Here is a 24,820-nt window from a genome sequence, read left to right as displayed (position 1 = left end):
GCAAACAACGTGTGTGTCCTCTCGGGAGTTCGTCGCGTGCGGCCGTTGAGTTCCTGCACGTTGTGTTCTATGGTCCTCCTGAGGCCATCGATCCCTTACTCGCACGACTGAAATTCATAGAATTCGACCAATGTGTGCAGCAATATCGTGAAACGGTAAACCACAGTTTCGATAGACCACACCGGGCCAGATAGTGCAGTGGTTAGCACAATGGACTCGCATTTGGGAAGACGACGGTTCAAACCGCATCCAGCCATCCAGATTTAGGTTTCCCGTGATTTTCCCATGTAGCTTAAGCCAAATGCCAGAATGGTTCCTTTGAAAGGGAATGGACGATTTCTTTCACCGTCCTTCCCTAATCGGAGCTTGTGCTCCGTCTCTAATGGCCCAGTTCTCGACGGGAAGTTAAACGCTAATCTCCTCTTCCATAGACCACGATCCGATTGCTGCTGAATACTGACACGTACTTGTGGACCCTTTTCCTCCTTTCGCGAGACCCAACGTCATATTCTGAGAGGTAACAATTTTGAAATGCGAGTTCTGAATGGGGAAATCACTGCCTAATATGTTCTTACCGTCCTTAGTCTACTTCATCTTCTTCTTCTTCTTGTGCTCTGTCGCGCATCGGCGAACGGTCGGCATGGTTGTTACGGATTTGGGACTATTAGTTTTACGGGTGGCCAGATGCCTTCCCTGTCACCCTCTGCTGGCCGGTGTGGCCGAGCGGTTCTAGGCGCTTCAGTCTGGAATCGCGCGACCGCTACGGTCGCAGGTTCGAATCCTGCCTCGCGCATGGATGTGTGTGATGTCCTTAGACTGATGACCTCAGAAGTTAAGTCCCACAGTGCTCAGAGCCATTTGAACCATTTTTTTGTCACCTTCCCTGTCGCCATCCCGTCGCCCCCCCTCCCCCCCACCCGCGACGCAATACTCGTACGTGTACTCCAGTGGTGTAGTGCTATTCGTTTGAAAGCGTGCGAAAGTTTTCTAAATGTGCGAATCGTGTAACTGAGGCGAGACTTGGGTACTAGCCCGGTATTCACCTAGTGGGAAGTGGAAACTGCCTAAAAACCTCATCCAGAGGGATTCGATCCGGGGCTGGCGCAGCTCGACGTCCCGGAAGCTGCACTTTAACACGCACACCCACTCAAGTGAGTATACGCAGACCTACTTTGTGCGGCTGCGCTGAAATGCATATCCAAGGATGTAGTATATTTCACGTGAATGTGACTGTTTCTGCATTCTGCCGTCATGGTGTTGGAATTTGAATGGCCAGTAGTGAATGTGTATTGGTTATTCTACAAGCGAGACAGAAAACCAGTATCTGAAGTAGCAGGCCACAGATACTTACGGAGCCATGCATAAATACAGGGGTTGGACAAAAATGTGGAAACATCGCAAGAAAAGCGTGCTTTAATATAAATGAAGGCTGCGCTGATGCATCTGACCGCGAACGACACCCATGCAATGTCGTCACTACCCTTCAAGTGTCCCCCGTACTCAGAACAGTGTTCTACGTAGCTGTGAATGCATTGTGTCGGAGATAAGTGAATTCTAAAAAGAGCACATTGTTGGTGGTCGTATGGTGGGTTCTTCCGTAAACAAGGTAGCCCAGGTGTTTGGATCCTACGAGGCACAATATCAGAGATTTATACCGCATACAGGGAAAGCGGAAAAGCATCACCGGCTAAGTCACAACGCAGCCGAAAGTGTGTGCAGAGTGATCGTGACAGCCGGAGATTGCAGAGGATTGTGACGCAAAATAAGAGTATGACAGCTGCTAAAGTTACTACAGAACTGAATTTCGCACTCGCGTGTCCTGTGAGCAACAATGCAACACGAAGGGGACGGAGCTCCATAAGCTGGGAATTGCAGGGTGAATAGGAATTTCAAATCCACTTATCAGTGTAAAAAATCCCGTAAGAGGAAAACATGATGCCGCAGCCATAAAATCTGGACCATGAAGCAATGGAAGAAAGTCATTTGCTCAGATGAGTCTTGTTTCACACTGCTTCTAAATTCTTGTCAAGAGTGAAACATGGGGTGCGGCGAGGGGGGGAAGGGGGGTTGGTTCAAATGGCTCTGAGCACTATGGGACTTAACATCTGAGGTCGTCAGTCCCCTAGAACTTAGAATTACTTAAGCCTAACTAACCTAAGGACATCACACACATCCATGCCCGAGGCAGGATTCGAACCTGCGGCCGTACCGATTGCGCGGTTCCGGACTGAAGCGCCTCGAACCGCTCGGCCAAACCGGCAGGCACGAGAATTACATAATGTGCGTACAAATGCAGGTTGTGAATCAGGAACGACGACATGGATATTTGGATCTGACCGTGAGCCGAGCACGGATAGCCAAAATGGTTAAGGCAACTGACAGCGCAAATCGGGAAATCCTGCACAAATTTTCATTGTCCTCATTCCCTTATACAGCTTATGGTTGGTTGTTCGTATCCGCAATTGCGAATACATTTCATGTTCCACTTGGCGGGAACGAGAGACCCTTACGTGTGATACCATGTAGTATCCTCTGATACGAATTCCAGAGTAGTTTACAGAGAATTTACGTAGATGGGTGCAGAAACGGTTCGGAGGTGGACAGGAGGAAGAGTAGGACTACGGACAACCACCCTTCAGCGGCCCTGCTCCCCGGCAGTAACGGCCAGTGACGTCTTCCATCTTGGGACGTATGCCCCTTTTCCTCAATGGAAGGGTCGTTGGGAGTTAGCGTTTGGAACACATGTCGTTGAATGACCGTTTGTTTAGACGATGATTTTAATCAAACTGAAACCACTCGCTTTTTAAAAGCTGTTTTCCTATTAGCCAGCTGCAACACAATACTACATACAATTTTTTTTCTCGTTAATATTGTAATGGCTGTAGTGATTTAATTTGAATTTCTCATATTCGACTGGTCCGCAGTATTCATTATGAGAAATAAATCGCTAGTGATAACGGCTACAATTGTTTGCTCCGTTTGGCCCCGCCATACAAGAGCATTTACCACGCTATTTCAATCAGTATTTTCAATGCTGCTGTATTACGAGCTTCTGCTATGGAAAAATGAGTTGTTTGTTTAGCAGCAGGGGCAACGAAATGTCCACAACTACTAAATAAAAAAACCGGAAATGAAATTTATTAAATCTGGTTTGGAGCGCAGTTCTTAGGAACTATCGACTATGTTATTGAACTTATTATATTTTTTTATTAACGCCAAGTGTGTTCTGTAATTCTTCCCAGCCTCTATTTCTAAGTTCCCTCTTAAAGTTCTCAATTCCTCGTTCATTTATTAATATTTTAATTCATCTACAATATTTACATAGCGTCTTTACACTCTTGATATGTCTATAGAAATATAAACAATACTAGCACTGTTGTAAATTGAATGAGAGACAGTTAGATCAGATGAAATGACAAACGACTTAAGTATAGCTCTGGATTACCAGGAGACCCATACATTTAAATTTAAAACTCCACTTCGTATTAACTCATTCTGTTTAGATGTTAGGAGATTTAAAAATGAGTCTAGTTGTCAAATAAATGACTCAAAATCACGAGCTGGAGGCCAACACAAGGTGTGTGACAAACATAATGAGACTGATTTTTTATCTGGCCAAGTTTTTATTTTTTCCAAGCAACAATATTGTCCCCTTCAAAGTAGTTCCCTTCGGCAGGTAAACACCGGTGGAGTCGTTGTTCCCAGTCCTGGCCTTTTAGGGTTGACAATTCCATAATGGAAGTTATCGTGTGACACGCGGCTTTGTCATGATGCAGCACTCACCTCTCTGCAATGTACTGTCTCACTCGTTTCACTCTTTCCCTGAGCCATCCACGGACATATTTTCAAAACACTTGGTCGACACTTTGTCCCGGAGGAACAAATTCCTTCTGCAGCATAGCCCTAATAACAGCAATTTAGCAACGTTTTGAGCTTTGATTTGCTTGTTCGAGGTTTTTTCGGTAGAGGAGATGTCCCAGTTTACCACTCGTCACTTTGTCTCAGGACCGTACTCAAAAATCCAGGATTCATTACCTGTGGTCACAAGACTGAACCATTCGTGATCATTTGCACTTCTCTCAAGGGTATCAGCGCACACTTTTGCTCGATTGCTCTGCACAGTCGTGAGGTTTTTCGGCATCATTTTAGCACAAACCGTTCGCATGCGCAATATTTCAGTCAAAAACGTACATTTTCGTCGAGTTTTTAAGCTGAAGTTCTCCCTGAGCGATGAAATTTCAAGATAGCTGACAACAACTTGTTATTATGCGCTGCAGTTGCTAGTAACACAGTTACTATTTTTGTTTATTTGGAAGGAAAGAAGCGCAAGAAAAGGAAACATACTTACAAGGGAACCTCCCCATCGCACCCCCCCCTCAGATTTAGTTATAAGTTGGCAGAGTGGATAGGCCTTGAAAAACTGAACACAGATCAATCGAGAAAACAGGAAGAAGTTGTGTGGAACTATGAAAAAAATAAGCAAAATATGAAAACTGAGTAGACCATGCGCAAGATATGCAACAATAAGGATACTGTAAGATCAGGGGCGCCGTGGTCCCGTGGTTAGCATGAGCAGCTGCGGAACGAGAGGTCTTTGATTCAAGTCTTCCCTCGAGTGAAAAGTTTATTTTCGCAAAGTTATGGTCTGTCCGTTCGTTCATTGACGTCTCTATTCACTGTAATAAGTTTAGTGTCTGTGTTTTGCGACCGCACCGCAAAACCGTTCCATTAGTAGACGAAAGGACGTGCCTCTCCAATGGGAACCGAAAACATTTGATCGCAAGGTCATAGGTCAACCGATTCCTCCACAGGGAAACACGTCTGATATATTCTATACGACACTGGTAACGGCATGTGTGTCACATGACAGGAATATGTTGTCGACCCACCTAACTTGTACACTTGGCGAATGGGTAAAAAGATTCTTCTACCTTGCCCGATTTAGGCTTTTTGTGGATGTGATAATCACTCCCAATAAAGTGATGAAAACATAGGAGTTTGTCACATAAACTGCAACAAATGAATGCAACAGTTTCACATTCGCACAGTTTTCAAAATGGTTCAAATGACTCTGAGCACTATGGGACTTGCTGGCCCGGGTGGCCGAGCGGTTCTTGGCGCTACAGTCCGGAACCATGCGACCGCTACGGTCGCAGGTTCGAATCCTGCCTCGGGCATGGATGTGTGTGATGTCCTTAGGTTAGTTAGGTTTAAGTAGTTCTAAGTTCTAGAGGACTGATGACCTTAGAAGTTAAGTCCCATAGTGCCCAGAGTCATTTGAACCATTTTTGAACTATGGGACTTAACAGCTGTGGTCATCAGTCCCCTAGAACTTAGAACTACTTAAACCTAACTAACCTAAGGACATCACACACATCCATGTCCGAGGCAGGATTTGAACCTTCGACCGTAGCGGTCACGCGGTTCCAGACTGAAGCGCCTAGAATCGCACGGCCACACCGGCCGGCGCACAGTTTTCCCTGTGCTCTGTCAAAACAAGTGTTTTTAACGTTTTCAAGTTTTTCTGTGTGTAGACCGTCAAATCCTGCATATGTCCAAGCAAATCTGAATATGTCCTGGAATTTTGGAGAGCGAAGTTGATTATAGAAAAAATTAAACTTTAAACTCGAGGGAAGACTTTACCAAGGACCTCTCGGTCCGCAGCTGCTCACGCTAACCACGGGACCACGGCACTCCTGAATTCACAGTGTCATTGATCTATCTTGCGCATGGACTACTCAGTTTGTATATTTTGCTTATTTTTTTCATAGTTCCACACAACTTCTTCCTTTTTTCTCGATTGATCTGTGTTCAGTTTTTCAAGGCCTATCCACTGTGCCAACTTATAACTAAATCTGAGGGGAGTGCGATGAGGAGGTTCCCTTGTTAGATGAAGCCAAAGATATTACGTCGAAGTAGTAAAAGTATTCAGTAAAATTTCTTACGACAGCTGCTACTGGAGGATGTCAAGTCTTATAAATAAATTACTTACAAATGGATGAGAGTGTATTTCAGTACTGGTTCAGTAAAGTGGCTTCTCATATTAGAAATCAGAATACACTCTTGAGAAATGCTGTATGTGCAGAAGACAGGTAAACTGTGGCACTGGGATTGCTTGATACAGGAAAGAGCTACTCTAGTTTACAGCACAGCACTGGAATATCACATTGCACATTAACCTAAATAAATCCAGAAACGTGTGAAGCGATTTACAAAACACTTAATGGGAAATATGTGAAAGTAAATAAATGTTGAGTACGCTATATGGGCAATAAGTACTATTTATATTTTTGAATAATTTAATTAATGGAATTAGTGTTCCAATAACTACAAAATTAATAAAAAGTCCGAAACAGATGAAGTGCTTTTTAACTTGTGGCATCCACAGGACACGCAGTGAAAAATAAAAATCTAATGACGGAGGCAAACACTGATATTTTCATTTAAATTAGAAATCAAATTTCTCACAGGCAAATCGTAATGGATGAAACTGTTATTTTAATATTGGATTGGGTTGTAAATATTACAAATTTTATCGAATTGATAAAAAATTTTGGAGTGAGTTGTTCTGACCCACTATCTGGCAAGGAGTTGGTTACACCGCCACAGAAACAAATCTAAAATGTCTGTTTCATACAATACGATATTCTGATACTCAAGGTATCTTTTCTATACATTTTAAAACTGCAGACACGAGTTACGTCGTACTTTGATGCTCTGTGCTTAAAATATTTCGAGTGTCCTCATGATAATTAAAAATAAGCATCCCACGGTTGTCTAGGAAGTAAGTTGAGTTGTTCAAACAGTTAAGACACTATCTTCTCAATTTAAAAACTTATAATCTAGTATTACTAGGGTGACCAGACGTCCGAATTAATCCGGACATGTCCTGCTTTTTAGCTCTTTGTCCGGGGTCCGGGCTGATGTTTACGGTGTCCGGCTTTTTCGCAAAGTTGAGTGTAATACAATTAAATTTACAATTCGTCCCGTTCTATTGCTCTTTTCTTGAATACTTTAACTATTGGCACAGCCTTCATGATAAACACGTACGAAGGCGGTGTTAGTAGGTGGCACCAGGATCGTCGATGTTATCGTTGATCGACCTATAAGTGAAAGCAAATATCGATTATTTAAAATTTTCGTTTCGTATCTTCACTTTGTATTGGCTTGACTTACTGTAGTGCACGCGTGATTTGTGAGTGTAGTTTTTAACCTAGTGAGTTGCGTGAAATATTTGGCTATGCCTAAACGAAAGTGTACATTTTCTGATGTCCTTTCCTGCAAATATCAGCTTTCAAGAAAGGGAGAAATGAATTTGAAGCGGAATGAAAGATATGTGGAGCTGGAACGTACGTCTCAGTGGCCAATAAAGGTAAGAAATAACTCTACAGATTAACTGTCATGGTTTTATTTCATTGTTTCACAGTCATTCAGTTTATTTGTATTCGGCAGTGTAAAGTGCAGTTTACATGTCGTCAGCTGCTACTTGAGTTGTAGATGTTGGTAGCGGTGCGTCGAATGGAGGTGAATGGTATTACGTTTTTCACTTTGTAAACAATTCCGTGTTGTTGGCATAACAAAACAATAGACGCCACACTGTCACCACAATCAATGTTTTTAATTTTTTATATTGCTCAGTTAACCACCATCTGATCATCAGTAACAATTGACAACTAGTTTTAATTCCCGGCGGAAACACGTTATCTTATTGGCTGCCTGAACGCTATAAAACGAAATGCATGTTGCTTTGTCACTGAAATGTTAAATTTCTTGCACAGGTGGCCAAGATCTTGAGCATCGCATTGATATGTCCTCCTTTTTTCTTTCTTTGTCCTCCTTTTTGAACCTGTTTGACCTCCTTTTTAAACAACTGCATCTTGACACCGTAAGTATTACTAACTACGTCTTTGTTATGATCTACAATTTGACTCTGTGTCTACGGCCCGTTAGCTCAGTTGGTGCCGGCACGGTAACTCAGCGTGTTCGGTCAAAGGGTTAGCTGCCCTCTGTAATAAAAAAAACTGAGTTAATGGATCAACGACGAACTGAAACGGGTGTCTTGCGACGTATGCCCCGAGCATATACAACGAACAAGAACGAACAAAATGAGATTAAAAAAAAAGAGTTGGTTACAGCGTCGTGCTAATAACGCGAAGGTCGTGGGTTCGATTCCCCCACGGGCCATTATGTTTAGCTTTTGCTCCTTCAGTGATAAACTGATTATTTCAGCTGGTTTAGTATTAGGCCGAAGCATACTGCGTAATTACTCAATTGTTCAACTAATCAATATAGCAGTACTTTCATTTGTGCCTTACTTAATGTACCTATCAGCACATTTATTTACTACGTGTAGTGGTGTAGAACCTGTGGTTAACAATCGTAGAAAAAAAGGTCACACAAATATGTAAGGCAGAAACTCCTGTCTCAAGTATGTGCTGTTGTCACACTTTCTTACTTTAAAATTTTTGGCTGAAACATAGCACTTTGACAGTATATTTTTTTTGGACCGTCGGACTACAACTGACTGAAACACAATTTTCGTGCCATATGCGTTCCGCCTTTATTCTCTGTAAGGCATGTTCAGTGGCAGGTTACGTAGACGATTTTGTACATATTATGTTTCTGTTCCATTTTTGGTGCCGTTCCTCTTCTTATAATTGCCAAATTTCACAGCACTAGTTTAACACAAACCAAAACACTGCATCAAAAGAAAGTGTTCAGTTCCTAGTGCTGTGAAATGTGGCAATTATAAGGAGAGGAACGGCACCAAAAATGGAACAGAAACATATGTTCAAAATCGTCCACGCAACCTGCCACTGAAGATGCCTTGCAGAGAATAAATGCGAAACGCGTATGGCACAAAAATTGTTTCATTCAGTTTTAGTCAGACTGTTCAAAAAGTAAAAATTATCAGTATACCGTAATATTACACGCAACTGGGGAAGACAGGACTACAAAAGTTGAAGATGATAACACTTCGATTCAAGGTGTTTCTTTCTTTTCAAGGAGGACAGGATTGCAGACGTCTGCACAAAGCGCTAGCCGCAGTACCAAAACAAATTAATTAGCTGTAAGAGCATATCATCACATTGTAGTATATAACAGCAACTGTGGACAAAGATGCTTTAATCTTACGGTCTATAGAAGCAGTAGTCTCGCAGTGTGCTTTATTTACTGGTAAGTGCTGGAATGCATTTTGCTTTGCTTCTACCAAAGACGAGTGACTTTCGTGGTCGACCTTCAGTAAAAATCGTTTCGTCTTGCTGATATGTAGAGTAATTCTCACATCAAATGTTGACAACTCTCCACAAACAGCAAAGAAAGAATGGACTACAGTGTCACTTTTTACTACATTAATGGAGCCAGGTACCTGCACGGCCCGGCTAGCTCAGTCGGTAGAGCATGAGACTCTTAATCTCAGGGTCGTGGGTTCGAGCCACACGCTGGGCGACAGGTGTTTTCTTTTTTTTAAATAAGTTTTATTGTCTGGTACATCATAAAATTAAATCTTTTGTGAGATCAGTGATAAGAGAAACAGCGCATTTAATTGAGATCGGAAATTACTCCAAGCCCCTCTATGCGTTGCGTTGCTCGAGATACAAGGGAGTAAGAGTTATTTTGAAAAATGGAGAAAACCGCAGAACAGGTGCTTAATCCATGGCCGGTTTCGGAACAGTTAGACTTCCATCATCTGGTGTAAAGTGCAATAGAAAAAATATTCTATTACACGCGAAAGGGAGGGGATCCTCAAGTCTGAAATATCAGATAAGGAACAGTCGGCTAAGATTTCAAAATTAGAACAAATTAAAAGAGAGAACAGGATGTTAATTACAAATGAAATCACTTAATCACCTGAGGTCATCATCACACTAATGTTGTCGATGTCTGTTTTCCTCGCAGCGGAGGAAGACGAAAACGACGAATCACCACTTTGCACCCCAGAAGAAGTGGCAAAAATAATGAAGTCTTTCCCCACGAAAAAGGCACCACGCCACGACCGGCTCACAAATCAAATGATTAAGAAACTCTCGCCTCTGGTAATCCAACGAGCTGGAAACACGCGGAAGAGGTCGCGATAGCAATCCTGGAGAGGACCCATTATTCCCACAGCACTACAGACTGACTAGTCGTCTGCCAACCCTCAGCAAGATCTACGAGCGCCTCCTACTCATACCAGTCGAGCAACACATTGCCAGGGATCAAATACTCCCTGATTTCCAATTCGGATTCAGACAAAAACATTCAGCCCCACAACATATCATGAGGGTAGTTGAGGCCACTACAGAGGCCTTCAACCACAGAAGCTACGGTGGCGTAGTGCTACTTGATGTAGCCAAAGCCTTCGGCATAGTATGACATGATGGGTTACTTTACAAACTATACACTCAAGGCTGCCCGGATGGATAGTCAAACTTCTACGAAGTTATCTTACCGGTAGAACTTTCTCCGTTAAAATTGACACCTCCCTTTCTACAAGGACGTGCATACGTGCCCACCTGCTACAACCTATATACGGCTGACACCCCCACCGCCCCCCTGGTAAAGACGGCACAGTATGCGGACGATACCGCGTTCTGTACTCGAAACGCACACCGGGATCTGGTCACTCGACGACTGCAAGTAGTCCTGAACTCAACAGAAATACTATAAACCACGACAAAACACAGGCAATGCTCATTACACGCCGTCTCGGGAAATGAGGCTCCTCCATCTCAGGTTCGGCGGACGGGAACTACCGTGGCGGCAGACAGCCAAATACCTGGGGATAACCCTGGATAAGAGGCTGACTTGGAAACCGTACATTGAGGACCTAAGCCTAAGCGGTTCTGAACGCAAAAATTTCTCTAGCCTCAAGTACAGGCGTAAGAGTTTACTGTACCCTAAATAATGGAATACGCCTGTCCTGTATGGGGCTACGCCGCCGCCACGCGCAAAGAAACTCCAGGCAGTGCTGAACAGGGCACTCCAACGTGCGCTACACCTTCCCAACCGATTCCCTACATTAGACCTGCATGAAACCTCTGAAGTCCCCGTCCTAAAGCAACGTTTCGAAAGCCTTGCAAAATACTTCTATGAAACCACAGTTAAATCAAACAATGAACTAATGTCACTAGGACATTACGACCCGGTCAGAGAGTGTCATAAAAGACCCAAGGCGATCTTCCTTGACTAATAGGTAACAAATAACCAAGCTTGGCCAAACCATCAAAGTAAAGGAGAAAAAAAGCACCAGGAACTCTTCCTAACATTAGCAAATTACAGATTAAATATATCTATAATAAAAAATATAAAAATCAGACATCACCTCATAATATAAACAGACCATCTATCCATAATCATTCACTCACCCCACCAACCACGGTATGGTAGCTAAGGAAACACTTAACAAAAAACACGCACAAACAGCAACGACAAACCCAAAAGTAAAGCTACAACACAAAAATCATTCGCAAACCATACATTGCGAGTAAATATCCAAAGGACAAAAACCCTAATAACATCACCCGCAAAAGATGAGGAAATAAAAACAGTGCGAAGTAGACCCATTGGTCACCAAAGGCTGTCCACGCCTAGTGTAAACGGTAACTGCTTACCCGCCTCTTCCCCGAATCCCTTCCCCCCCTCCCCCCCCCCCCCCCCCCCCTTTCCACCGGTCAGGATTTTTAGTGTGTGGTTAACCACACTTCCTCCAACAACTGTAAAAAAAATTTGCGATTACACTTTACTAACATTATTAATTTAAACTGTCCCGTGAAGGTAATGAAAGAAAAAGACTTTCGAACGTTATGCACAAAGTAATTGAGTTAACAATTCAATCTAAACTTAACCCTCACAGGCAGAGCAGTTCCTTAGTGAGTAGGATAGACGAACAGGCAGTTTAATTGTAAAAAATTTATGCAGTCAAAACTGATAAAATTTTGAGGAAAAATTTACACAAACGCCCGTTTTGCAATTTGAAAGTGTACGACTAAGCCGGCGGCGGTAATAGCCCAGTCAGTAAAGACAGAAAAGGTTGAAAATGGGGAAATAATTCGTGCAATCGGCAATTTTTGTACAGTGGAAGGGGCGAGTTCCACGAATAACACGGTAACTGTAAACATCCTTACCGATGAAGAAATACTATACGGGTGGGGTGTGTTTGGGGATCACTTTTGTACGATTTTCTCGAATAACTCCAAAATCGCGACCTCTATCGAAAATGCAGTCAATACAGAATTTAACTACATTAACTAGATTTTCCATCTGTGCCTGAAAGAAAATGACATTTAATGATACCTTACATTTCCTGTAAAAAAGACTTAAAATTCATTTTTTCTCTGGGACTAATACTCCGCACAAAGACAACGAGAAACTATTGACAATCTCGCGCGACGCGCATGTGCTAAGGCTTAGGTGGTTTTTATAAGCTAATTTGAGAGTGTTTCCCGACTTGATAGGTCGCAATTTATTGTTGTGTATCATATTGTTCGTCTCAATATCCTTTACATCACTGTGGTAAGTTGTAAACAGTTATCATTTACACCCTGTATATACGTGTAAAAAAGCTAAATATAAGAACTGTAAACAAAAGAAGGCCATAGCTCCCACCTTTTTTGGAAAGAGAAACCACAGTTCAGTAAACAAAAAACATTTATAACAAAAGTGTCTTAACTGAACTGTTAAACCCTGTATTTTACAACAATCATCAAACCAGTAACGTAAAAACATGGTCTTTACCACCCACTAGTGTGGGTTCCAGATATAATGGTCGGCGGTGGGTGACAGGAGTTTTTAAAACATTTCATTAGGTTTTCCTAAAATTTTAACAAAGTATTTGGTATGTAATTACTATTAAATGCTTTAACTTTCTATAACTCTGCTTTATAAATTTCAAAGCATAAAGCTGAATGGTTGAAATGGCTCTGAGCACTATGCAACTTAACTGCTGACGTCATCAGCCGCCTGGAACTTAGAACTAATTAAACATAACTAACCTAAGGACATCATACACATCCATGACCGAGGCAGGATTCGAACCTGCGACCGTAGCGGTCGCTCGTCTCTAGACTGTAGCGCCCAGAACCGCACGGCCACTCCTGCCGGCAAAGCATAAAGCTACTGTCCTACTTTATTAACCACCATTACTATGGTGGCGGTTACAAAATTTTACTAGCATCGGAGACAAAAGTGGAGAGTCAGTAAAAAATCTCGACAACCTCAGCATTATACACGTAGGAAATGCTTACTCTCAAAGACAATGCAATAAAAGAACAGCTATAATTATAAATCACATAAAATTATGAGCAAAAATCGTAAGGCCAAGAATAGAATACGAAACATCGCCCAAAAAACAGTGTAGGAACGTACAGTCAAGCCCCTTAAATTACGGTTCCAAGGAGCATGCGAAGACTGCAACTCTGTGTCAGGCAGAAAGAACCAAAGCAATCTAGGTAACGAAACACATTCTTTAAAATTCAAACTCCTAGACTCAATTACTAAAAACAAAAGAGAAAAAGAACTTCAGGATATGGGAGTACCAAATTTACAGGAGCGCGATACAATCAGGAAAGTTATACAGACAAATGTTTCCGTGGAAGATCATAGGAGTAAATAACATACATGGGCAAGTAACAGTCACTCGTTGCGCTTGAAAGAATATTCGACAAAAGGATGGCCAATAAGTGTTGATTTTACACGGGTCTGAATAATTCACTTCCGGAAAAAGCAATCTTCTACTACTGACGCTCCTCCTCATTTGCAGTCGATACGCATCTTCTTACGTAACATCTCGTCACTCCCCGAAGTTAGAGCAGCTTCTAGCACAAAGAACAGCAATGTAAATGTACTATAGGTGGTTTATTCAGCCCTTGCAGTGTACCTAGTTTTTGCGGGCAGTCTTCTTCATCTAAAAAGTCTTAGCAATTTGCTAGAGTAGATCGGCAAATACTTGGACCTGATGACTTGGTGCACACCCCATCTTTAGCTTGGCCTGACAAGATCAGGCTAATATGGTTGTGAGTTTCGTTTATACAAAACCTTTCCAAACCTCACTGCTCCAATTTTAATCGTGTTATCCGCAAACAGGTAGTTCTACGACAAAATGTGTGAAGTACCACTGAACAGTCTGCCCCTCCTCTGTGGACCCTCTAGTAATATTTACCGTTACAGCTCAAAACCGAACCAAGTGTGTGGGGAGAGGGAGGGGGGGGGGGCGGCGTGGTAAACTACTGTACTCGTATTGAGGAAGACTGGGTTCAAGTACCTGTTTGTCTTAAACGGTGAGGGGAAACAAAGCACAACCTAGGGTCAACAGACATTCGTCGTTGCCATAATTATGTTAATTACGAACCCAAACCTAGACAGCTAGACGAGAATTTAAAACCCGATTGTCGCAACTCTATCCCTGACAACTGAATGGAGTCGGAAATAATGCCCTTTATGTCTTCGTTGGCTTGGTTCATAGTCTGTGCCCAGTATGCACTCATGACAGAAAATGGAATGTTAAAACTAGCAAACGATTTGCGCTGGATTCTTCTCAGTAACTTCCAATATTTTATATTAAGGCAGATGTGGAACCCGCACTGTCAAATCATAATACGAATGTACACACCATCCATCTCTCTTTCTATTATTCTGCTCATTTACTACGCGTCACAAACACACGGTTAAGCTTTGCACTTTAGTTATTGCACTAAAATCATGAGTAATGCCTTGCAAAGCGTTTTTCTGTTGTTATTATACGTTGTTGCAGCACGTCCGCGATATTTCTGATTTTTTATCTCTTTCTACTTGCTTTCTTGCTTCGTAGTCTTTTTCCATAAAACTTGCAAATTGCTCAAACTGTTTGTTAATGGTGCAATGTCGCCAGAAAGTTGCAACAGCTGCTGGGAGAGACACATGATGGGAACGGCCAGGTAAATAAAAGTGCAGCTTAAAGATGCTGCAAAAGCAACAGTTCACCTGAAAATGACTAGTAGGAGACTCGTAGAAACGTTGTGACAACATGACATGGCTAATAACCCGAGAAAATTTCACAATACGTTTTGTTATGCTGAAGTGTCAGGAAATAACGGCGCTAGGCAAGAAATGCTACCATATTGACGTTCAGAATCACTGAAGCACACAAAATCAGAAAAGTGAATTTAGTGCTGCCAAATTTCGATGTATACGTATCCATACTTTCTAGATCACAGAGTCAATAGTATAATACATAATTCACAGAACAGATAACTGTAGCCATATATATATAGAGTGTGTGTGTGTGTGTGTGTGTGTGTGTGTGTGTGTGTGTGTGTGTGTGTGTGGTGCCATCTAAATGTGAAGATAGAATCAGTTCACATTTTAAATCACTTATATGGACTGTGGTGACAAGTAACAGCAATAAAAAGTATATGTTTCGCAAAATTAAAAAATGTAGTCATTGCTGTCACTCAAGTCCTAAGAAAGGTGTGTTTGCATACAGTTGGCAATATTGAAAATATTGTTAGAGGTATTCCATTATGTGCCACCAGTGAAGCAAATTCTGACAATATGGAAGTATTTTGTAGCGCTGTGGTTTGTTTTTACTGGCGCTCGTATGTTTTCAGGTGCGGCTCTCATTATCTGTTGAGGGCTTATGTGGCCTGCGTATTGCTTAGTCGACTTCCCCATTTCTCTGACCCCAAGTTTCAACTTTCTGACGCTAGAGAACTACGAATTGTAGCGTATAACGTGGCAGAGTGTAACGTAACTATGTCGGTGCGTGAGAAACAGCGTGCTGTAATCGTGTTTCTAACTGCAGAAATCCACGGGACAACGAAAGCCGTGTACGGTGGTGTTAGAGTCGACATCATTAATGTCCGACATTGGCGTGTTCGTGCTCGTAATGTTAGAAACGGTGGTGCTAACCTCAACCGAGCGGACGACCAACAAAAAGTTCAAGACCATAACATCAGGAGCTAAAGTCATGTTCTGGGATGTTGAAGGTGTGGTGCATTTGGAATTCATGCCTAAAGACAGCACCATAAACTCTGCAAAGTGCTGCAAGAGTTCGTGTACACATGGAGCGTCCTCTCCCTCAGACTGACAGTGCCAGACCATCGCTGGGACATATGCAACAATCCTTCGCCTTTGATACCCTGTCATCGATCACCCTCCACAGGGCCCTGACTTGGCCCCATCCAATTTTCATATTTTTCTAAAACTTAAAGAACGCCTTCGAGGACTTCAACACTTTGATAGCGTTGAAGCAGTGCAAGCGGAGATGAGACTGTGGCTCCGACAACAAAGTCAAATTTTCTGTGGTGACGGTTTCAATAAATTGGTCTCCCGTTGGGAGAAATGTCTCCGTTGCTAGGGTGACTATGTTGAGAAATAAATATGTGTACATGAAGACTGAAGATGCAGACTGTTAATAAAGTTTATTTTATTTATACAGCTTTAAGAGTATTCACATAAAAATAATTCAGAGGTGTTACTTTTCAGCATGCTCTCGTACATTGTTGAGAAAAGACAAAACTACTTGTGGTGACAATATTAACTGTGGGAATGACGAACTTTCTGTCATCACGAATGTGTATGTTCGACTGACTTTGCGAACAGTGAAGGATACGTAACTTATTACGATCTTCTAAAAATAACAGCAGCCAGACACAATAAATAATTTATTTTTTTAAATTTCAAAAACTGGTGCTATTTCAGTTTTCTCGCTGAGATATTAGTCATTTCCCATATTCCCTCAATGTATTTTCAATAAATCTTGCAGAATTATTAACCGTTTACTGTACAGCCGTAATCCAGTAAATTTTCTGCTTTACTGACATTTGGAATCACTAAAGCACAAAAATCTTGTAATGTGGATACAACGCGGAAGGAAGAAAAAAAATTATGTACAACAGGTGCAATGTGCACGTGCTAGTCACAAATGCGCAATAATTTTAACAATTGTATGTGTAGCACTAAAATTAATGTGACGCCCAGCCGGTAGAAAGCGTCTTTTGCTTTACTGCTCGCAACATTATAATTTCACACTACAACCCTGACAAGTCCAAGAACCGCTCCGCAGATAAACGCTTTTATGGCAGGCGGGAATGCACCTCGAGACAAAGGGCAAAAGGGTCGTGAAAGTCCACGCGGCTCGGCCGGTTTTGCATCGTTTCTAGAGAAAAATACGTCTCTTTTTTACAAACCACGTATTTTCCAATCGCAACCGTCTCCCATTTGCAATGAAAGTACTCATTCGTATGGGCTTGGCAATAGCCAAGCAGTGTAGAATCGACATCCGTATTGGCTTTGTCTAACACACTGGTGAATATTCCCCATTTCACTACACCTTTCTTTGACTGCCCCGATATCACGGAATCACGGAAAACACTGAGAGCACTTGTTTTTTAACCAAAAGAATCTTCCTAGTCGGCCGTTGGCTAGTTGTACGAGCCCCTTCCTCAGCTCACATGTATCGAAAATCTCACATGCAGCAAATAAGTCAACGTGATTTCACCTGATTGTATAAACGAGTATGAAGTTGAAACTATTTTAACTTGTCAAAATCGGATTTTTATATCACCTGAAGTATTTATTCTAACGAATGTATTCGAAACCTCAAAACACCCCAAATCCTTTTTTTTTTTAAAATATTCTGTAATAATGTTGTTACTATGTATATTCTTTGTACTTTGTGATAATGTTTTCTCTTCTCTTATACGATCCCTGCACCCAATAGTTTCTAGACGCCATATTTGTTTACAAAATATGACAGTATACATGTGATATGTTAAGACAGCGAAAGGAACCTGTGACCACTGGAGGTACTCTATTTCACTTACTTTATGTTTACCGTTAGATATATGTTCAATTTTTTTGTCAAAAGAAACCCAAAACCATGTTCTGAAATAGTGTTTTGTTTCTCCACTAGACAGTGCCACAAGTTCCTACAAAAAATCGTAGCACAACACACACACACACACACACACACAAATTTCATACTAACAAATGTAAATCCACCTGATAACGGAGGTTTAAACCTTTGAAACGCGTCGTGGAGGTAAACAGTGACTGGTAGCGTAAACTTATTTCATTTAATGTCAATAACTGTCACGGTAAAGCCTAACCTAAAATCTTCGCATTTAAAGTTGATCTGCCCAATCAGGCAATCAAGGCCATTTTCGAGTACAAAAACAGTGCAGAAAAGTCCGCAATGACGACTCAGCATGTTCACTTCAATAGAAATTGCGTCAAAAATAACGTCATTGCAAATTATGTCAAGATTACCGTCAAGGCAAACGCGACAACTGCAAAGAAAACATTGGAAAACTCTGGGTGAAAAACGAACCGAAAGAACTTTATATTAAAAAACAAATGTCTAACACACAGCTTTATAATGCAGAATTACAGTTGGGAAAGTTGCTTCATAGACTGGAATATGATTCCGTAATTGAAAAACCCAGAAAGTACACTGAGCTCATAGTACAGAAAACAAAAGCTACACAGAAGAAAAAACTAGAATTTGAGATCGCAAAATCCTGTTGAGGTCGCAAAATCCTGGCGTCGTCGCCGAACATGAAAGAGACTCAGCGAAACTGAATGTGTTTTGTGCCGTTTCCTTTCATAAAGTTTATGGACCTTTCATTTCTGCGGAGGAAACGGTGACAGGAATGTTATACCTGGACATACTCCAAAACTGGTCGTATCCTCAACTTCACGAAGATTCCAATGACTTTATTTTTATGCATGACGACGCCCTGTCTCACATTAACCTTGAGGTGCGGAACAATCTTAACAACACCGTCCTACAACATCGGATTGGAAGAGGTGGACAAAAAGATCTTGCTCATGGCTTTTGCTCTCTCAGGTCACCTGACCTCACACCTTACGATTTTTTTCTGTGGGGGTACATCAAAGACAGAGTCTTCGCCCCACCTATGGCAGCTACTTTTCTAGAACTGAGTAACGTAATTAATTCAATAAACAAGGGCCTGTTGATTCGTGTGTGGAATGAAATGGACACCGTTTCGATGATTCTCGAGCAAGGCATGGTGCTCATGTTGAGTGTATAGTATAGTGTCTGTGCGAACATTAAACTTTGAACGTTATTCTATCCACTGACATGCGCAATGTGTTCTATCTTTCATAGTTTGTCTGTAATAAACAGCTGAAATATGTTCTTTGTTTTTTGTATCACCAATTATTTTTATTCAAATGTTATTTCTTCATGACGAATTAGTTTTTGAAGAATTTATTTCTTGAAACGGAAGTTACATCAAATGTTAATAAAATAAAATACTTTTCCTCGAAAATTGCTTTGCCCGATCATAGTACTCACCGCTTATGGTTACAGAATTTAATCCTTGCTAATTACTATTTGAAAAACCAGACTTCACTTATATTACAGTTTATGCTACATAAAGGATTATTTGGATGCTTGCTAAAATCAGTCTTGAAACAGCGTAAGATCCTAATAGCTATAAAGACATTTTATCCGTCAGCAATTCGGAAAACAAGAACGATAAGCATTATCATGAATAATTCTGGCTGTTATTAAGTGTCGACGGTACAATGGCTCCCATTTCCTCATTTTCTTCGCTTATAACAAAGATTTAAGAACTCTTTTCCTCCGATATGGTACTCGCGGTCTTTTTTGATGTGACTATCAAAATATTTCTTTCATTGTGCGGCCTTCTCTGTGAGTGTAATTAAAGCTTGTTGAATCTTCTCCGCCGGACGCGGTGGCCGTGCGGTTCTGGCACTGCAGTCCGTAACCGCGGGGCTGCTACGGCCGCAGGTTCGAATCCTGCCTCGGGCATGGATGTGTGTGATGTCCTTAGTATTGTTAGGTTTAAGTAGTTCTAAGTTCTAGGGGACTTATGACCTAAGATGTTGAGTCCCATAGTGCTCGGAGCCATTTGAACCATTTTTGAATCTTCTCCCGATATTTATCCTTGGTTGTGTTTGTGAATCAGGTTTGACGGTTCGTTTTTTTGCGCTTCTACCACAAATTAATTTCTCCGGTTACTGATATAGATGATAAACGACTTAGCTCTCTGAAAACAGTTACTGCTGGCTTGGCATCTAGATGGAATTTTGGCATCAGTATCTGTCAGATGTTACTTTCTTCCAAATATATTTTCCAAAGCGTGCTTATAAATTGACAACCATTGTCAAATGGGAGAGCAGCTGGCTCCCCCACACCCTTGTAAAATAGTCTTCGCGGACATGTTTGATGATAGATGAACTGACTCCCTTCCTCACAGCATAAATCTTGCGTATGTCTTTGGTAACTGTTGCTTTCTAGGAGCAAAGAACAGGGTAAGTTGGCAGACTGAGCGGTTGGCGCGGTTTGACATACATGGACTTTTACAGGTTCCTCTTCAAATACGAGGGCGCAGTTTAAAATGACATCGTATACACATGCTCGGCAACCTTCTTCTAGTTATCAGATTCCAAAACATTGGTACAAATACCGGCCTGTGTGGCCGAGCGGTTCTAGGCGCTTCAGTCTGGAACCGCGCGACCACTACGGTCGCAGGTTCGAATCCTGCCTCGGCAATAGCCAAGCAGTGCAGTGATGTTCTTAGGTTGGTTAGGTTTAAGTAGTTATAAGTTCTAGGGGACTGATGACCTCAGATGTTGAGTGCCATAGTGCCCAGAGCCATTTGAACCATTGTTGCAAATACTGTCCTCTGTATTTACTTTTGCCGGTTTATTTAAAGCTACTGTTTTTGGTAATCCTTGTTAAGTTCCTGCCTTCTTCAGTTGCATCCGTCCACAAAATCTGTCACGATCTGGTGTCATTGTATTTGTCCGCGCGCAAAGAAACTTCCCTGCAGTGAAAAAAATCTTCGCTCCATAGTCACGTAAAAACCCGATTCCGAGTACACAGTCTAAAAGAACATTTTGTGTATCATGCAATCAATTATCTACAGTTCTTCTTCCAGTCTCCAGTTTTAATAGGGCTTGTGATTTCACGGGCTGTTTTCGCATCAACTACATCAACTCTCTTTTTTTTAATAACTGATTGGAAGCGTCGAAACTACTTTTTGTTCCTGTACCTTTATAAACAGTTAAGAGACAACATGATTTCGTACCTCTATCAGTTATACAGCTAATGGCATGACATCGTGCATGATCAGAGATATTGAAGCTTGTCTTACGCTTTTCCCCCTGGATGCACTCTACTTCGTATTTAATACTTCAGACATCATATCTCCAGTATACATTATTAGGTTCAACCTCCGTTCATTGGCCACACCATGTACCACAATTCCTATCATTATTATTGTTGTTCCTTCACGAATAGAGGTGTATCCCTGTAATGACACAAGTGTTTTTTGGAAGACTGGAGACTTCGATTCTGCCACTTATCCAGCTGCGCAGTTGTAGCTGCTCGATATCGGCTGCTCCCGTATTGTACTCAACCGGCTCGTAAGACTCTGAACGCCGATTTCGTGGAAACCGCTGAGAACCGCGTCGTACTAAAGCATAATTTGTTACGGCTATATGTGGTGCATAAACGGAGAAAGGTGAGCAAAATCGGTGACGTGTTGGGTGTATACTTCCCCTGTTAGTATTCAAAAAATGCCTAACATGAATTCCTTACAGTAATCCATTCCATATATAAAGCAAATTCCTATTATAAAATAAGCTTCTACCTTCAGGAAACATTTCATTCTTCAGACAGTAAATCTGTCAACACTTATTACGGGTTCTTGAAACTGACAGGATGATAAAATATTGGAATTATGTGCGTTACTATGGATGGGCTCTTCAATAAAGTAAACACCTGCGTGTAACTTGTTACTTCTTGTTGATATACATAAGTCGTTAGGGACGTTCGCCAAGCTCGGACCGGGCATGGATGGGGAAAGACATCGACCGTAATCTGTTCTAATTAACCGTCCCGGAACATGCCTGAAGTATTTAGGGAAACCTCCAACTGTACTGCCAGAGGGGTTTTAAGCTCGCTCATTCCAAACGGGACATCAGTGGCTAAACCACTGCACCACATCGGTCGGTCGTAACTACAATGTCGAGTTTTGGCTAAATAGAACCTGGTTACAACTTTACCATGTGCTCCATGATCTGTCGAACAATATTATTCCTTCCAGAATTAGTTTTCACTCTGCAGTGGAGTTCGCATTGGTTTGAAACTTAGTGGCAGACTAGAACTGTGTGCCTGACCCGCACTCGAAACTAGGACTTTGTCATTCGCGGCCAGAGGCTCTACTGACTGATAAGGGAAACAGGAGGCAATCGGATTTTCGTAATTTTTTTATGTTTATGGTACGTGTAACTCATAACTTAAATATAACTCTCCCGTCGCAGTTCTATGCAACTCTAAGAAATTGTCAATAAAACTGACTTTGAAATTTTCCGACAATTTTCGATATGCAAAACTAAAGTAGTGATTTTTCGACAAGCAGTGTTGGTATGTGATGAAGTGCTCACCTGAGACATGATGCGACCTGGCTTCAAATCCCGGCAAAATCAGATTTTTAAACGAATATGTATGTTTCATGGGCATGTACGTGAAGCGTAAAATACAAAAAAGATAAAAAAGTAATTTGTATTTTTTGATTATACAGTCTTGACTTAACAACCTTTTATAGAATATCGATGTTTTAAGAACGTTTGTTTCCAATGACAAATGCATTTTTGTTTGCGATATATAATAAGAAATTAGAAGACGTGCATTTTTCATAAACATAGCAATTATATGTGTTAATTAGCAGATATGTGATGAATTTTGTATTTAAATGGCACAGGTATTTGAACTGAATGTGAAAAAAAATGATCGAAACGAGACTCGATTTAGCGATTACCAATCTCGTGCGCTATATGTAATATACGCTTCATGGAAATGCTCGTAGAACATGCATCTTTGTTTAGAAATTTAGTCCAACCTAGAATCGAACCTCGGCGCCGTAAGCAGTGAACGAGCACTTCACCACAGAGCCACAATGCTCGGAAGAATTATATACATTGTTTTAGCATATTAAACGTAGTTGGGGAACTTCAAAGTCGACTTTCTCGAGAAATTTTGAGAGTTGCGTCGAGCTACTTTGGCAGAAATACAGTTGAGTTTTGAACTTCAAGAGCCATAAATATAAAAATTTGCAAAAATTCGATGCCGTGTGTTCCCCTTGTGAGCTATTCGAGCACGACACGCGATCCACAGTCACAACTTTACTTCAGTTGGTACTTCTTCTCCTACCTTCCAGACTGCACTAAGTTTCTGCTACATACCTAGTGGGACTATCACTCCTGGAAAAAAGCTATTAAAAGAAATGGCTTAGCTACAGCCCAGGCTGTAATTTCTAGAATTAATCTCTCAGGAAGTCCCAATATTTATTACTCAATTCCAAAACTTTGTAGAGGGTCTATATTATATAACTACTTGTCAAATCAGTTTTCTCGATAGTGCCGTACTCAACTAGAGCCCTGACAAACGCTTATTAATACGCTTGACAATGTAGGACTCATTTTAACTAATAATGAGAACAGACGAAATAGCAGGTACGATTTGTGGAAAATCGTGTAGCGCGCCGAGTGTGGGAAGCAGGCATGTGATAGCCGTCGTGGCTCTCGTTTTGCTCGGGGTGTGAGAACAGAGCGCCGCTAACAGTGCTGGCTCATCGTAATTGATGGCCCGCCCTGCATGCTCAACCTTTGTACTCGCGCGTTTCGTTTCGCAGTAATTGCTGTGAGAAGCTCACCCCTCTTATAAATCAAAGTGAAATTCAATAAATTTTGAATGACAGCTCACCACGAAAACTCCATTTGCGTTTTAAGAGTTCGCGTGTTGATAAGTGGTGACGAGCACGCGCTTATGTTAATTAGGCGGCGATTCGGCGCCGCACCGCGGGACGCTGCACTTGCCGCTACTCCCCATTACTTTCTCCACGTATGCTCGTCGACAGAGGAGGCGCGGATTCACACTGCTCGCAAGCAACACAAAAACGAGAAAGAAAATGTCTACAAGTGCGCGAAGAAATTCGATGACGATTATTTTACACTGCTGGCTATTAAAATTACAAAGACGTAACGAACTTTTACTTATTGTGTGCATACAGTACACCAGCAAGAATGTTGTTGTGGTTTTCTGTCCGAAGACCGGTTTGATGCAGCTCTCCGTACTACTCTATACTACTCTATCCTGTGGTAGCCTCTTCATCTCTGAGTAACTACTGCAGTGTTCATCCTTTTGGACCTGCTTATGTATTAATCTCTTGGCCTCCTCCTACGCCGGCCACTGTGGCCGAGCGGTTCTAGGAGCTTCCGTCCGGAACCACGATGCTGCTACTGTCGCAGGTTCGAATCCTGCCTCAGGCATGGATGTGTGTGATGTCATTAGGTTAGTTAGGTTTAAGTAGTTCTACGTCTAGGGGACTGATGACCTCAGATGTTAAGTCCCTTAGCGCTTAGAGCCATTGGAACCTCCCTTTACAATTTTTAGCCCTCCCCTTCACACACTTCCCTTCAATGGTAAACTGGCGATCCACTGATGTCTCAGAATGTGTCCTATTAACTGATCCCTTCTTTTAGTCAACTTGTGCCACAAATTTCTATTCTCCCCCGTTCTGTTCAGTGCGTCTTCATTAGTTACACGATCTTCCCATCTAATCTTCAGTATTCTTCTGCAGCACCGCATTCCAAAACTTTCTATTCTAATTTTGTGTGAACTGTAAATTGTCCTCGTTTCACCTCCATACAAGGCTACACTACAGACAAATACTTTCAGAAAAGACTTCCTAAGACTTAAATCTGTATCTGATTTAACAAATCTGTCTTCTTCGGAAATGCTTTTATCATTGCCTGCCTACATTTTATATCCTCTCTGCTTTGGCCATCATCGGTTATTTTACTG

At 41.6% G+C, this 24,820-nt stretch overlaps 1 non-coding gene across 1 annotated transcript; it reads left to right on the top strand.

Annotated features, from left to right (window-relative positions):
• The first annotated feature begins 9,377 nt into the window (after nucleotides 1-9,377).
• On the top strand, nucleotides 9,378-9,450 carry Trnak-cuu. The gene has a single exon. It is a non-coding gene; the product is annotated as a tRNA-Lys (tRNA).
• Nucleotides 9,451-24,820: the final 15,370 nt, after the last annotated feature.

This window comes from Schistocerca americana, chromosome X (assembly GCF_021461395.2).
Source record: "Schistocerca americana isolate TAMUIC-IGC-003095 chromosome X, iqSchAmer2.1, whole genome shotgun sequence".
Lineage (NCBI taxonomy): Eukaryota > Metazoa > Arthropoda > Insecta > Orthoptera > Acrididae > Schistocerca > Schistocerca americana.
This window is presented reverse-complemented; position numbering and strand designations above follow the sequence as displayed.